This window comes from Rhinolophus sinicus, linkage group LG04 (assembly GCF_036562045.2).
Source record: "Rhinolophus sinicus isolate RSC01 linkage group LG04, ASM3656204v1, whole genome shotgun sequence".
Lineage (NCBI taxonomy): Eukaryota > Metazoa > Chordata > Mammalia > Chiroptera > Rhinolophidae > Rhinolophus > Rhinolophus sinicus.
The window spans coordinates 173,736,353-173,749,700 of record NC_133754.1 but is presented as its reverse complement, the minus strand read 5'-3'; the positions used below and the strand labels follow the sequence as shown (position 1 = coordinate 173,749,700).

Sequence of the window (13,348 nt, the reverse complement as noted above, 5' to 3'; positions counted from 1 at the left end):
TCCCAAAGTCCAGTTGCGACCCCAGGAGGAACAAGCTTCTGGAATAGTGGGAATCTGTTAAAATGCTCACATGTAGTGTCTTCTGTTGGCTAGGCCCACACGTTACCTTATTTAATTCTCACAACAATTCTGTGAGCTAGAAAGTATTGTTCCCATGGTAAAGATGAAGACAATGAGACTCAGAGAGCTTAAGTGATTTGCCCAAGATCACACAGCTACTGTAAAATAGCAGGGACAAGACTCAAATTCAGGTATATCAAGCCCTAAAATCCATGTTCTTAAGCACTGGGCTCTCTCATCTTCGTCCTCCAATGGATTGAACGGTGATAACCTCCTTGGAGTTAAGTATCTTGTTGTATTTAAAGTGTGAGACCTAAAAGTGTGTGTTCCACCAGCACACACATGAAGATTGCCAAGGGAATTACCATTGATTGGCACCTTTTGTAATGACTCTTACCAACAACCTAGCAGGGTGAGTATTACTTTCCAAACCTCTTTACAGGTGAGAAAAATAAAAGCTCTGAGAATGTAAGTGACTTCCCCAAGTCTGCACAAGTAAGGCAGGAAAAGAACTGCATTGTGCATGCATAACAGCTTGAGTCTAGAAAACTAAACCTATTTCTCCAACAGCCACCGTATCCAGGGGTTCATATAAATGTCAACAGAAAATAATGGAACGACCATCATTTGTCTGCACCATGCCTCAGCCTGCAGAGCTAAATGAATTCACAGCCATTTTTTTTACAAGGCCATCACTTAAGTGTTTACCAGGCTGACTAAACTTCATTATGCTCTGAGGCTTATTGGGGTATTGCCTTCCTCGTAAGATTGTCTTAATGGCACTCTCAGCTCTGTTAATTGCTAAGTGTTTTGTGTGCATTAGCTACAGCTGGCATTGCTCTTGATGGGTACTCCAGGCCCCTTTAGGGGACTTGGAAGAAAACTTGCAGAACATGGGCACCTCCAAGACACCTGAGAAAAGGAACAGCACTTTTTTGATCCGAGGCATCAAGGTACCTCTTTGGAGCAATAGTTTCTCATTTGTGGAAGCAGAGCTGATACTCAGCAGCTATGCAACCGCACACTGGAGTGGCTGTGAAAATATCGCAGTGCATCTAGACCAGTTCTTAAATAGCTGCTGCCAGAGCCCCTGAGTGCCCCTGGCCACCCCATCCCCTCTGCTGGGACCCCCAAATGCCCCCTTGATCTAGAAAATAAAGGACTATCAATTGACACAACAGAGGACCCCACCATATTCAGATCTGTTGATTGGTGGTGGGCCCCATGTACCATCATTCAATTCTTTGACTGTCCCCTCTTCCTGAAGACATGATTTAGCTAGGTGGGAGATGGAGCAGTGCAGAACAGTCGTACACACTATCCATATCAGCCTCTCAGTATTATTTCTTGCCCGTGTAACAGCTCTTACATAGTCACGTGGATTCCAGTATAATTGGTATGTTCTATCTGTTGTGTTTAGATGGTGATATTTTAGTCAATGCTGAGTTTTTCTTGGCCTTCCCCCCTGCTCCCCTTTAAAATTCAGGAACGATCTTTGCCAATAAGTAATAGCTTCCGAAAGGTTGCCATCTCCTGTTTGTTAGGTTCTGTTTTCATCCGGTTTCCCTCCCACCTTGTAAAAGGAACACCCTGGTTTAATTGCTTAAGTGCTCCTGTTTCTAATCCAAACAGGTCTTGGCCTGTCTGTCTCAAAAACATTAGACAGAATCACCCGACTTCTCTGCGGGAAGGGTCTGCCGTGTGCTCACCTTCGTCCTGGCTGCTTCCCTATCGACTTGAAGCGGGCCAGAGGGGAGGCAAGGAAGCAAAAACAAAACCATCCTGAGGTCTCAGAGAGAGCCAGTTTTAGCCATTCCTGCAGCACTGAGCTGGGAAGAATGGAGAACAGGTAATGAGAAGAAATTAGGAAGAAGCACAGTGTAAATGTAGGAAATTCGTTGTAAAGGAGTCTCTCTGAATGCCTATAAAACAAAAATCCCTGCCTCCTTTTTTTGGCACATGTAATTCTTAGGATCCTGTCTTCAATGACAGAAACCCCAAATAAAACTCGCTTCTACATGAGATGTAGGTGGATTTCTCTTGGGCGAAAGTTCAGAGGTAAGAATCCCGGGCCGGAATGGTTTCTCTTCACTCCAGGAGTACTTAGTGATGCCGGATCTTGCCAGCTTTCTGTTCCTTCATCCACAATGTCTGGCTCTCTTCAGTGTGTGCCAAGATGGCACCGCAGCCATTGCATCCCTGCCCGAGGCAGTAGGATGGAGGCAGAATGTAAACCAGCTGTCTCCCAAGGAGGAACGCAGGAGCTGCGAGAATTTACCTCTACGTATATTCTGTTAGCCACAAAGTAGGCTCATGGCTACACCCAGCTTCCAGGAAGGTTGGGAACTGTGATGTTTATTCTGGGGAGGTAGAAACCAAACTAAAATGTCTATTACTGTAGAAGAAGGAAAGAGGATCCATTGGGGTCCTCCCTCAGTCAGTCAGTCTGTCCTTATGTTCTGTCACACACCTGGCTGTGTGTTGGTCTCCGCCTAAGAAGGTGGTGAATGCATCTACTTCTTTGTTGTACACCCACCACCTGGCACCAAGTTTCACCTAGAAAACGTGTTCAATGAGAATCTTTAGAAAGCACCTGAATCCAGCTATGTCAGTCCACAACTTAACGTCTGTAACAGCATCTTGGATTGACGTTGGCATCAAATCCAAGCGTATTACCAGGGCCTCTAAGGTTCTACCCCTCTAAACTCACATGCACTACACCCAACCCCGCATCATCACACTCCAGCCAGTGGTGTTACTTCTGGTCCTGCAACTTGCCAAGCTGTTTCTTCTCAGGCCCTTTGTTGGTGCTTTTACCTTTGCCTGGAATGCACTCCCTGACCCATGTCCATTTAGTTGGTTTCTCTGCATGGAGATCTGGACTCAGATCTACTTCTTGCTATTTCCCTGACATTGCGCAAACCCACATATGCCTGTCCCATCATTACTCCCTTCTTTCCTTATGCCATAAAGAGATATGGCCTTCATACCCCTCATCGTCGTCTGAAATCATTGCATGTAGGTAGGTAGGTAGGTAGGTAGGTAGGTAGGTAGGTGGGTAGGTAGGTAGGTATTGATTTACTTGTTGGCTCTTTGCCTCCCAAGCTAGAATATAAGTTCCTGGTGGGCAGAAATCTTGCCTGTCTGTCACTCATGGTATCCTTGATATCTAAAATGGTGTGTAGTAATTGCAAGCTGTCAAGAAGCATTTGTGTCATCAATTGTAATTTAGCAAAGTGGTGAAATTATATCTTCAAAAGTTAAATTCCACTTTGCTGTTGTTGTTGTTAATTATATTCCCCACAAAGTTGCGAACTAAAACCTAGAAATCATTCTTCAAACCTATACAAATTCAAAGACTTGTTGCCTGTTGCCCCTCCCTGGGTAGGAATCTGCCTTCATACCTTTTCCACTGAGATGGGAGGCAAGTCTTCATTTTAGGAATCAACTCCCTACGTGGTGCTAGGATTTGTAGGCTTCCGTTGCTCACCGCCTTATCCCCATCTGGGGCCCATATCGGCGTCATCATAACATGATCGGAGGGATAGGCAGATATACCCAAGAGTAAAGATTAAATATCAGTTGGAATGACAAGGCTTAGAGAAGAGAGGCCCAGGAATATGGAAACCACATGTGTTGTCCAGATACCTTGCCAGCTATGTCAGCAGGTTGATGCTGTTTCAGAGACAGAAAACACAAGCTCACAGGAGAGGCAGGGAGCCTGGCTGGTGTCTTTGAGAAGCAGAGTAAATGTCTTCTCTCTCTTCTGTGTCTCTGGATGTCCCATATCTCTAGACTCTTCCAAAAGAAGAGAGGAGGGGGAACTAGGATATATCTTTTTGTTCCTCTTGAAGATATCCAGAAAGAGATTTATTTGGTCCAAATTTGGCCAGCAGAGAAATGGACTCATTCTCAAAGAATGAGTAGGACATGAGGTCAAAGAGGTCGCAGCAGGAGATGGTGGGAGAGTGCACACCCAGCAATAATTAGACTGTGGAGGTAACCCAGTGAGCAACGGACCAGGGAAAGAGAAAATGGGGATGGAAAAGAAAATGAATTCCCAAAGCACTGGTGAAAGAGAATCAGAGCCATAGGAAGCAATCTAACAGAGGGGAGGGAGGAGTGGGCTGTTGTGAAATAGAAGTAAAGGTCAAGGATGAGCCTCTGAAAATGTCTGTCCTGGGAGTTTGCACAGGGAACTTAAGTCTTTATCATGCATACCAAGTGCTCGGTAAATATTTATTGAATCAAATTCATATTCTCTCCCTTCTCTGCCCTTCTACTGATCTTTCACTTTATCCCAGACTAAATACAGGGTTCTCTGACACCCAGGTTTGGATGTGACACCGTTTGGGTGACACCCATTTGTCACCCCAGCCTTGCTGAATGAAACCTGACATCTCTCTGGCCCCAGAGCATGACCCATGCTGAAGTCAGGACTAAATCCCAAGACATCAGCCAGCAATGGAAGCTGAGGCGGGGTCACTGTGGGCCCAAATCAGCAGACTTAACTTGGGTACCTTCTCCTGACTGTTCAACAGCCACTTCCTTATCCTTGGCAGCTCCCCAAGAACTCCAAACATACAATCTTGCTATTAAGCTCTCCAAAGCCAGGCCAGCAGTGATAAATTCTGCCCACGAACCAATAGGGCCACCCCAGTGGTGCCTAGGGATGCCATGGGGCTATTCTCACCTTTATTTCACTGCCCACCGCTACACTCATCACACCTCCCCATGAGCTCTAACAACAGGAAGTCACCGACCTTCCATGTGCAGCCAGCCAACTGGACAGCTTGGACCTCCAGTAAGCATTCTTCCCAGTCCATCCCATTGGCTCCATTAATATTCGGGGACTGACAGTTAAGATTGACTGCCTCATTAGGAGGCATCGTGTGGAACTCTGACAATAATTAACAACTCAACAGTCTCATTTGCTGGCCTATCAGAGAAGTATTCCATCAAAAATGTAATTTGCCCAATGCCTCCATTTAGCATGGGAAGACTAGTCTTTCAAAGTTTTAAATAGTCTAATTAAGAGGGAAGAAATAGAAGGGGGAAAATTATTAACAGTATAGGTTTAATGTGAAATTGCTGGAGCGAATTAATAATGCAATAACCATTTTTAGCATCTGTCCATCAGTATGTGGGCCAGGGTAATTCAATTAGTTAGCAAAGAGCTGTTCATATTAGACAATGAGGAACAAAGTGATATTTCGCCTCCCAAAGGTGCTGTGAATGGTATTTCCCTGGGTTTGGGAGCGATCCCTACAAAACATTCAAGATAAGAATTCCTACTTTGCTGACTTCCTATGAGGGTGATGGCGGATGTATGAAAAGCCCATAGTTCATACAAGGTGCTTTAAAACGGCCCCGACTGTCATCACTGCACTTATTAAAGTGTCAGGCTTACAGTAAATGTTTCTTTACCCTTCCTGACACCTTTCTTTGCATCTCCACAAGTCTTTGCCTCTCTAAGAGTATCCTAACAGTCAACTCTTTTCATATTGTTTTCTTCCTTTTTTCCTCATCTCTCCGTTCCTTTGTAAATTCACGGAACCTATGAGTTATATCATCTACCCTTTGCAACCGGAACAGTGCCCAGCTTTCCGCTTTGCACGTGGGGGGCCTGAGTATCTGCAACAGAAACTGGACGTATGTAGAAAGGTTAGAGGAGGAAGAGCTGTTCCTGTGAAGATGTGTGAGTAAATACAAGCTCAGGGGTGTGTCACTGCTCGTTAGCATTCAAATCGGTATGTGTCCTTTGCCTTGAATACCTGAAGAATTTAATCAGTGTTTATTTTTTAATTATTATTTTATAAATTTAAAATTAAAATTATTGGGGTGACATTGGTTAGTAAAGTTATATAGGTTTCGAGTGTACAAGTCTATAATACATCCTCTATATATTGCATTTTGTGTTCACCACACAGAGTCATTTCTCCTTCCATTGCCATGTATTTGATCCCCTTTACCCTCTTCTACCACCCCACTCTGTCCCTTACCTTCTGGAACCCCCAAACTGTTGTCTGGGTCTATGAATTTTTGTTTGTCTTGTTTGTTTGTTGCTTTCAGTTTTATATCCCACATACGAGTGAGATTATATGGATCTTGACTCTTTCTGTCTGACTTACTTCACTTAGCGTGATAATATCATCCATCCATGTTCTTGCAAATAGCAGTATTTCATCTCTTCTTATGACTGAGTTACAATCCATTGCATATGTGTACCATACCTTCTTTATCCAGTCATCTGTCGAAAGACACTTTGGTTGTTTTCATGTCTTGGACACCATGAATAATGCTGCAGTGAGCATAGTGGTACATAGTGGTACCTTTCCAGGTAAATGTTTTCAGATTTTTGGGGGGTAGATAACCAAGAAGAGGGATTGCTGGGTCATTTGGTAATTCTCTTCTTAATTTTTTGAGAAACCTCTATACTGTTTTCCATAATGGTTCTACCAATTTGCATTCCTACCAGCAGTGTATGAGGGTGTCTTTTTCTCCACAACCTCGCCAGCACTTGTTATTATTTGTCTTGTTGATAATAGCCATTCTAACAGGTGTGAGGTGGTATCTCATTGTGGTTTTGATTTGCATTTCCCTAATAGCTAGTAAAGTTGAGCATTTTTTTCATATATCTGTTGGCTGTTTGTCTTCTTGGAAGACGTGTCTGTTCAGGTGTTCTGCCCATTTTTAAATTGGATTATTTGTTTATTTGTTGAGTTCTATGAGTTCTTTATATATTTTAGATATTAGCCCCTTATCAGAGGTGTTGTTTGCAAATATTTTCTCCCATTTACTTGGTTGCCTCTTTTTTTTATTGATGGTTTCTTTTGCTGTACAGAAGCATTTTAGTTTGATATAGTCCCATTCATTTATTTTTGCTTTTACTTCCCTTGCCTTTGAGGTCAAATTCATAAAATGCTCTCTAAACCCAAGGTCTATAAGTTTAGTACCTATGCTTTCTTCTATGCAATTTATTGTTTCGGGTTTTACGTTTAGGTCTTTGATCCATTTTGAGTTAATTTTGGTATATGGTGATAGATAGCAGTCTAGTTTTATTCTTTTGCATGTGGCTTTCCAATTTTTTAGCACCATTTATTGAAGAGCTTTTCTTTTCTCCATTGTATGCTCTCAGCTCCTTTGTTGAAATTTTTCTGCCCATATTTATGTGGATTTATTTCTGAGTTCTCAAGTCTGTTCCATTGGTCTGTGTGTCTGTCTTTCTGCCAGTACCATGCTGTTTTGATTATTGTTGCTTTGTAGAATAAATTGAAGTCAGGGAGTCCAGCTTTGTTCTTTTTCCTCGGGATTGCTTTGGCTCTTTGGGGTCTTCTGTGATTCCATGCAAATATGATGTTTTAGTTCTTTTGGTTTTTGTTTGTTTGTTGTTGTTTTTTCTATTTCTTTTTTTAAAATGCCATTGGGATTTGGGGGGGATTTCATTAAATCTGTATATTGCTTTGGGTAATATGGCCATTTTAACTATGTTGAGTCTTCCAATCCATTAACACAGAATATATTTCCATTTCTCTGTGTCTTCAATTTCTTTTAATAAAGTCTTGTAGTTTTCAGTGTATAGGTTCCTCACATGCTTTGTTAAATTTATCCCTAGGTATTTTACTCTTTGTGTTGCAATTGCAAAAGGAATTGCTTTTTTATTCTTTTTTTCCTGATATTTTATTGTTAGTACATAGGAACACAGTGGATATTTGTACATTGATTTTGTATCCTGCAATTTTATTGTATTTGTTTATTGTTTCTAACAGTTTTCTGGTGAAGACATTAGGGTATTCTATATAAAGAATCATGTCATCTGCACAAAGTAACAATTTGACTTCTTCATTCTGAGTTTGGATTTCTTTTATTCCTTTCTCTTGCCTGATTGCTCTAGCCAGGACTTCCAATATTATGTTGAGTAACAGTGGTGATAGGGGGCATCTGTATCTTTTTCCTGATTTTAGAAGAAAAGCTTTCAGTTTTTCACCATTAAGTATGGTATTAGTTGAGGGTTTGTCGTATGTGGCCTTTCTTATGGTGATGTACTTTCCTTTTATGCCCATTTTATTAAGTGTTTTAATCATAAATGGAAGTGTATCTTGTTAAATGCTTTTTCTGCATCTATTGATATGATCATATGGTATTTGTCCTGTGTTTTATGTGGTGTATCAAACTGATCAATTTGCATATGTTCCAACATCTTTGCGCCTCTCGAATGAACCCCACTTGATCGTGATGTGTAATCTTTGTAATGCATTATTGTATTTGATTTTCTAGTATTTTATTTAGGATTTTTGCATCTGTATTCATCAGCGATATTGATCTATAGTTTTCTTTATTTGTGTTATCTTTTTTTTTATTTCAACTATTTTATCTATTTCATCTCTTTCCGTCTCTCTTTCTCTCTCTCTCTCTTTTTTTTAATTAGTTTCATGTGTACAAAGCAATGTAATATTAAATGTTAGACATTTCACCCCTCACAAAGTGATAAAAAATATATGGGACACTTCACGAATTTGTGTGTCATCCTTACGCAGCGGCCTTGCTAATCTTCTCTGTATCGTTCTAATTTTACTATATGTGCTGCCGAAGCGAGCGCTATTTGTATGATCTTTACCAGGTTTTCTTGTCAGGGTAATGTTGGCCTCATAAAATGAGTTAGAAAGTATTGCCTCTTCTTCAGTTTTTTGGAAGAGTTTGAGGAGGACAGGTATTAAATTCCCTTTGAATGTCTGGTAGAATTTACTAGTGAAACCATCTGGTCTTGGACTTTGGCTTTTGGGAAGTTTTGGATGATTGTTTCAATTTCCTTACTGTTGATCAGTCTATGTAGATTTTCCAGTTCTTCATGATTCAGTCTAGGAAGCCTATATGTTTCTAAGAACTTGTCCATTTCTTCTACGTTATTGAATTTGGTGGCATATAGTCCTTCGTAGTGTTCTCGTACGATCCTTTGTATTTTTCTGGTATTTGTCATAACTTTTCCTCTTTCATTTCTGATTTTGTTTGCTTGTGTCTTTTTTCCTTAGTGAGTCTAGCCAGGGGTTTGTCAATTGTATTAATGTTGTCAAAGAATGAGCTCTTTGTTGCATTCATTTTTTTTCTGGTGTCTTTTTGTTCTCGAGTTCATTTAATCTGCTCTAATTTTTTATTATCTCCTTCCTTCTGCTGACTTGGTGTTTCATTTGTTCTTTTTTTTTTCCTTGTCCTTTAAAATACAATGTTAGGTTGTTTATTTGGATTTATTTTTCTTGTTTCTATATGAAAATATAGTGTAATGATTAAACTGATGGACGTGGTGTCAGTCACAGCTGACCTTGCATTTCAGCTACTTCTGTTAGGCTTGTAACATTCCTTCTCTGAACCTCATTTTTCTCATCTTTAGTGTAGATAATAACAGACCTACTTATTGAACTATTGTGAGGACCCAGTGCTGTTTTGCACATAAAATATCTGCCACACAGTATGTCCTCAGTAAATGGTAGCTGTTTAGCATTATTTGGAAGAGAGAGGCAGTTAGGAGACCGGGGACAGTGATGGGGAGGGAAGCTGAGACAGCTGTGGAGTGTCATCAGAAATGCTGAACTATAGCACGTTGAAAGCAAGGGGGAGATGCAATGGGTTGTTGTACAAGTGTGAAAGGGTGTGTGGAGAGAACTGTGGCCAAAGCTAAGTGGGCGTGGTCTCCAGGGAAGGGAATGCTCCACTGCTCGCTGTTTGCACCGACAGCCACTTGTATGTAACAACAGATCAGTGCAATAGTATTTTCAATCACTTACTCATTTATTCCAGCAACACTTACTAAGCATCTGCCATAGTCATGATCATGAAATAGGAACTACAAGAGAGGCAAAGACCCCCACTTGAGATGATTGTGTTCCGAGAGGGAGGTAGCACTTGATTAGACAAGGGGTTAAAGCCCAGTAGAGGCCGTACATCGTTCTTTGGGAGCCAGCAGGTATCAAAGGGATTGTCTGGTGCAGATTTTTGTCATCACTACATATTCACTGTGGCCAAGACAATCCAAATAGATGGTGCCAATCTATCCAAAGCGATGTGTTCCATGAATACTCATGAGTGTGTTGTTACACAAGTGAGTTACCTGAGCGGCTAAAGAAGGAACCTGCATACCAGCAAAAGCCAGAAAAACAAAACCCACCAGCTTCCTTTAGTAACAATAAATATAAAAATACTAAGAAGCCCTATGATTGTAAGGTTTAACACAGCTCTACGTTTATCACTGTATGACCATGTGACAGGTTCCTATGCTAAGCGCTCCACATGAATTATGCCCTTTAACCATAGAAATCAACCTTGTGGGATATAAGAAGCCAGGGACCTTAGGGAGAGGTTCTGGTGACCTGGCCCAACAAAAGTACAGGTGCTGATGGAAGGAGACAGAGACACCCTGGCTTCTACACTTCTCGCCTAAACACTCAAGATTTTCTGAATTATCCACAAACAATGGAAATGAATATCTTTGGTACTTGCATTCAGCCTGCTCCAGAATAGGCAGTTCAGGCTGTCCGCTTTGCTATATTCCAACTAATTAGTTTACCCAAAACTTACAAATCGCAATTCACTGTTCTCATATTGCCTGCTCTCTTTTCTTCCTGCTCTCTTATACATCTTGTTTTTTGCTTTTACTTCCAAATAATGGCCTCATGGCTGTCTCCCTCTTTTATAGTGAACTGCATATAGCTAACTGAGTATCTCTGAGTATTCTCTACTGAGGAGCTTGGGCGTTTGAGTCTGCTGCAGATGGGCTCGTATAATTAAGAGAGTTGGTCAAACATTTCTTGTAATACCAATGGAAAATAATAGCAATGCCAAAGCATCCACACTTGTTTTGTGAAGGCGAAGGTGTTGAGATGGGTCCTGATGACACGAAGTCAGGGAACAAAAAGAAGGGGGAAGTAGAGGTTCCTGCAAGAGCAGACGAAGCTACCAAGGTCATAGGAAGGACCAAAAGAAATCTCTGATTTAGTGGGTGGGGGATGGGGGAACAGTTCAGGCATCTGCATAAATTATTGAGATCAATATGTGCTTTGAGACACTTTAAAAAATGATCCTGAGCGCTCTGATGAGAGAGATCATTTACAGCCAGAGTCCTAGGAAGCTCATTGCTGGTGTCATGGGCAGTGTGGTATTTGAATGAGGCCTTGGTGGTTGCACAGGGAATGGCATTCCAGCCTGAGAGCAAAGGACAGTGGACACTTTGAATGGAAGATGACAAAGAATGGAGGAAGTAAGTTTTGGGACTTAATCATAAAGGACCTTATTTCCAGGCTAGGGTATTTCAACTTGACTCTAAGGACAATGAGGGGACATTGGACACTTTCCAATATACATGCCGATTCCTGTGTGTGTGTGTGTGTGTGTGTGTGTGTGTGTGTGTCCTTTTGTATGGAAGGAGAAAAGCAAGTTGTACAGGGAAGGAAAGGTACATATGATCCAAGTGGGGCACTGAGAAGCTTGGTCTTTCTTAGTCGTTAATCATGGCCTTCAATATGTACCAAAAAAAAAAAAAAAAAAAAAAAGGAACAGCTGGGCCAGGCTTGGGTCTGTTTGGGAAACTCAAAGAAGTCCTTAGAGACTGCAGATAATTCCAAATGAGAAGGCAGTTCCTGGGGCCAGCCCCAAGCTCCTATTAATGTATCTGTGTATCGGGGAGACTCTACGAGCATGTGTGTGTTTGTATGCACACACATACATCTGCATTTCCTTTAAGGCAAAGGAAAAGCAGCCTGACTTTTCTATCCCTCTAAGACTACAAACCCCAAATGATACAGTATGGCAGGAAGAAGCACATCTTCTGCTTTATTAAAAAGCTACTTGTAAGATAACCACGATAGGTAGGCATTTGTCCTCTCGCTGGGAGATCCCTCCCTCTTCCCCACAAGGTTCTTAAGAAGAGCTATTAATGTAAAACACTTAAGAGAATGCCTAGCATATAGGAGACACTCAGTATATAATCACTGTGAAAATTAACAAACAGAAACTTTATTTAACATGGAGTTGGGAGGCTAGAAGAGAGGACACTCACTCATGTGTCACTCAATTCACATCACTGACCCCAACAGGAAGACATACTTTGCACCTCTGACAAGAAGTGACACTACTTAACTGCCTCTGCAAGAGAAAGAAAAGATTCCTCTTTACCTAATAACAACTCAGCCAATGAGAGACTGTCATAACTCAGCCAATGAAAAGTCTCTATACTTTGAACTTTCAATTTCCTCCAATGGACTCTGTGTTTACAGCAACTCCTGCCTAGTTCATAAAAGAGCATTGCACTACTTTGTTTCTCTGGACTTGCATGGGGTTCGCCATTTGACTGCATGTCCCAGATTGCAATTGTTTTGTAAAGAAAAAAATTTCTCCAGCCATTTTCCTGGAGAAATTCCTGGAGATATAAATATAAATGTAAATACACAAACGTCTGTGTGTGTGTGTATACACATATATATATATATATATATATATATATATATATATTTATATTTATATTTATATATTTCTATTTTATATAAATAATATTTATGTGATATATATATATGTATATATATACATATATATATATATATGTATATATACACACACACACACACACATATATATATAATATTTGGGGGTCAACATCCCTATACCATAATGATGATGAAGGTGGTGATGGTGGTGGTGGTGGTGATGGTCATGGGCTAGAGCTTGGGGCAGAGTACTCAAAATAAATGGTATGACATTTTGGTAACTGGGATTGAGAGAATAATTCCTTATTTATTTGTTTGTTTGTTTGTTAGTTAGTTTATATTGAGGAAGCAAATTGGGTGTATTTTTTTTAGCATGGAACCGAGGATCAAGAGACTTGGATTTTAATATATCATCTGCTCTTTGGACCTCATTTTTCCTCTGTGAAATGAGAAACTAAATCCTAAGGATTTTCTGAGTTCAGGCCTCCTCAGCACTTTGGGCAATTTGTCCTAAGTCATACATTAGTCAGGGGTGAAGCTTCCAGCCCTGTTATCTCAGGGAAAAGGTTTTAGGGGAGGCACGTCTTGGCACCACCAGCAAGGGTTTGCACCTAGTGAGACCTGTTCAAGATTAGAGCACACGCCTTTGCAACGTGATTAGCTCCCTGTCACTAGAGCAGAGCCTGGTGACCACTCCATGGGGATGATCCAGAGAAATCCCTCACATTGATCAGAAGTTGGATTAAATCTCCTCTGCTATAAGGTTCCTCCCAAGTCTGAGATGTAAAGATTCTAATTTTTGATTCCCGTCTTCTAGC

At 41.0% G+C, this 13,348-nt stretch overlaps 1 protein-coding gene and 1 non-coding gene across 5 annotated transcripts in view; one reads left to right on the top strand and one right to left on the bottom strand.

Moving 5' to 3' along the window:
• ASTN2 (astrotactin 2) overlaps positions 1-13,348 on the top strand; it is an 839,920-nt gene that overhangs the window by 428,160 nt on the left and 398,412 nt on the right. The gene's annotated exons all lie outside the window — the stretch shown is intronic.
• Positions 8,553-8,659, bottom strand: LOC141571470 (U6 spliceosomal RNA). The gene has a single exon (XR_012496198.1). It is a non-coding gene; the product is annotated as a U6 spliceosomal RNA (small nuclear RNA).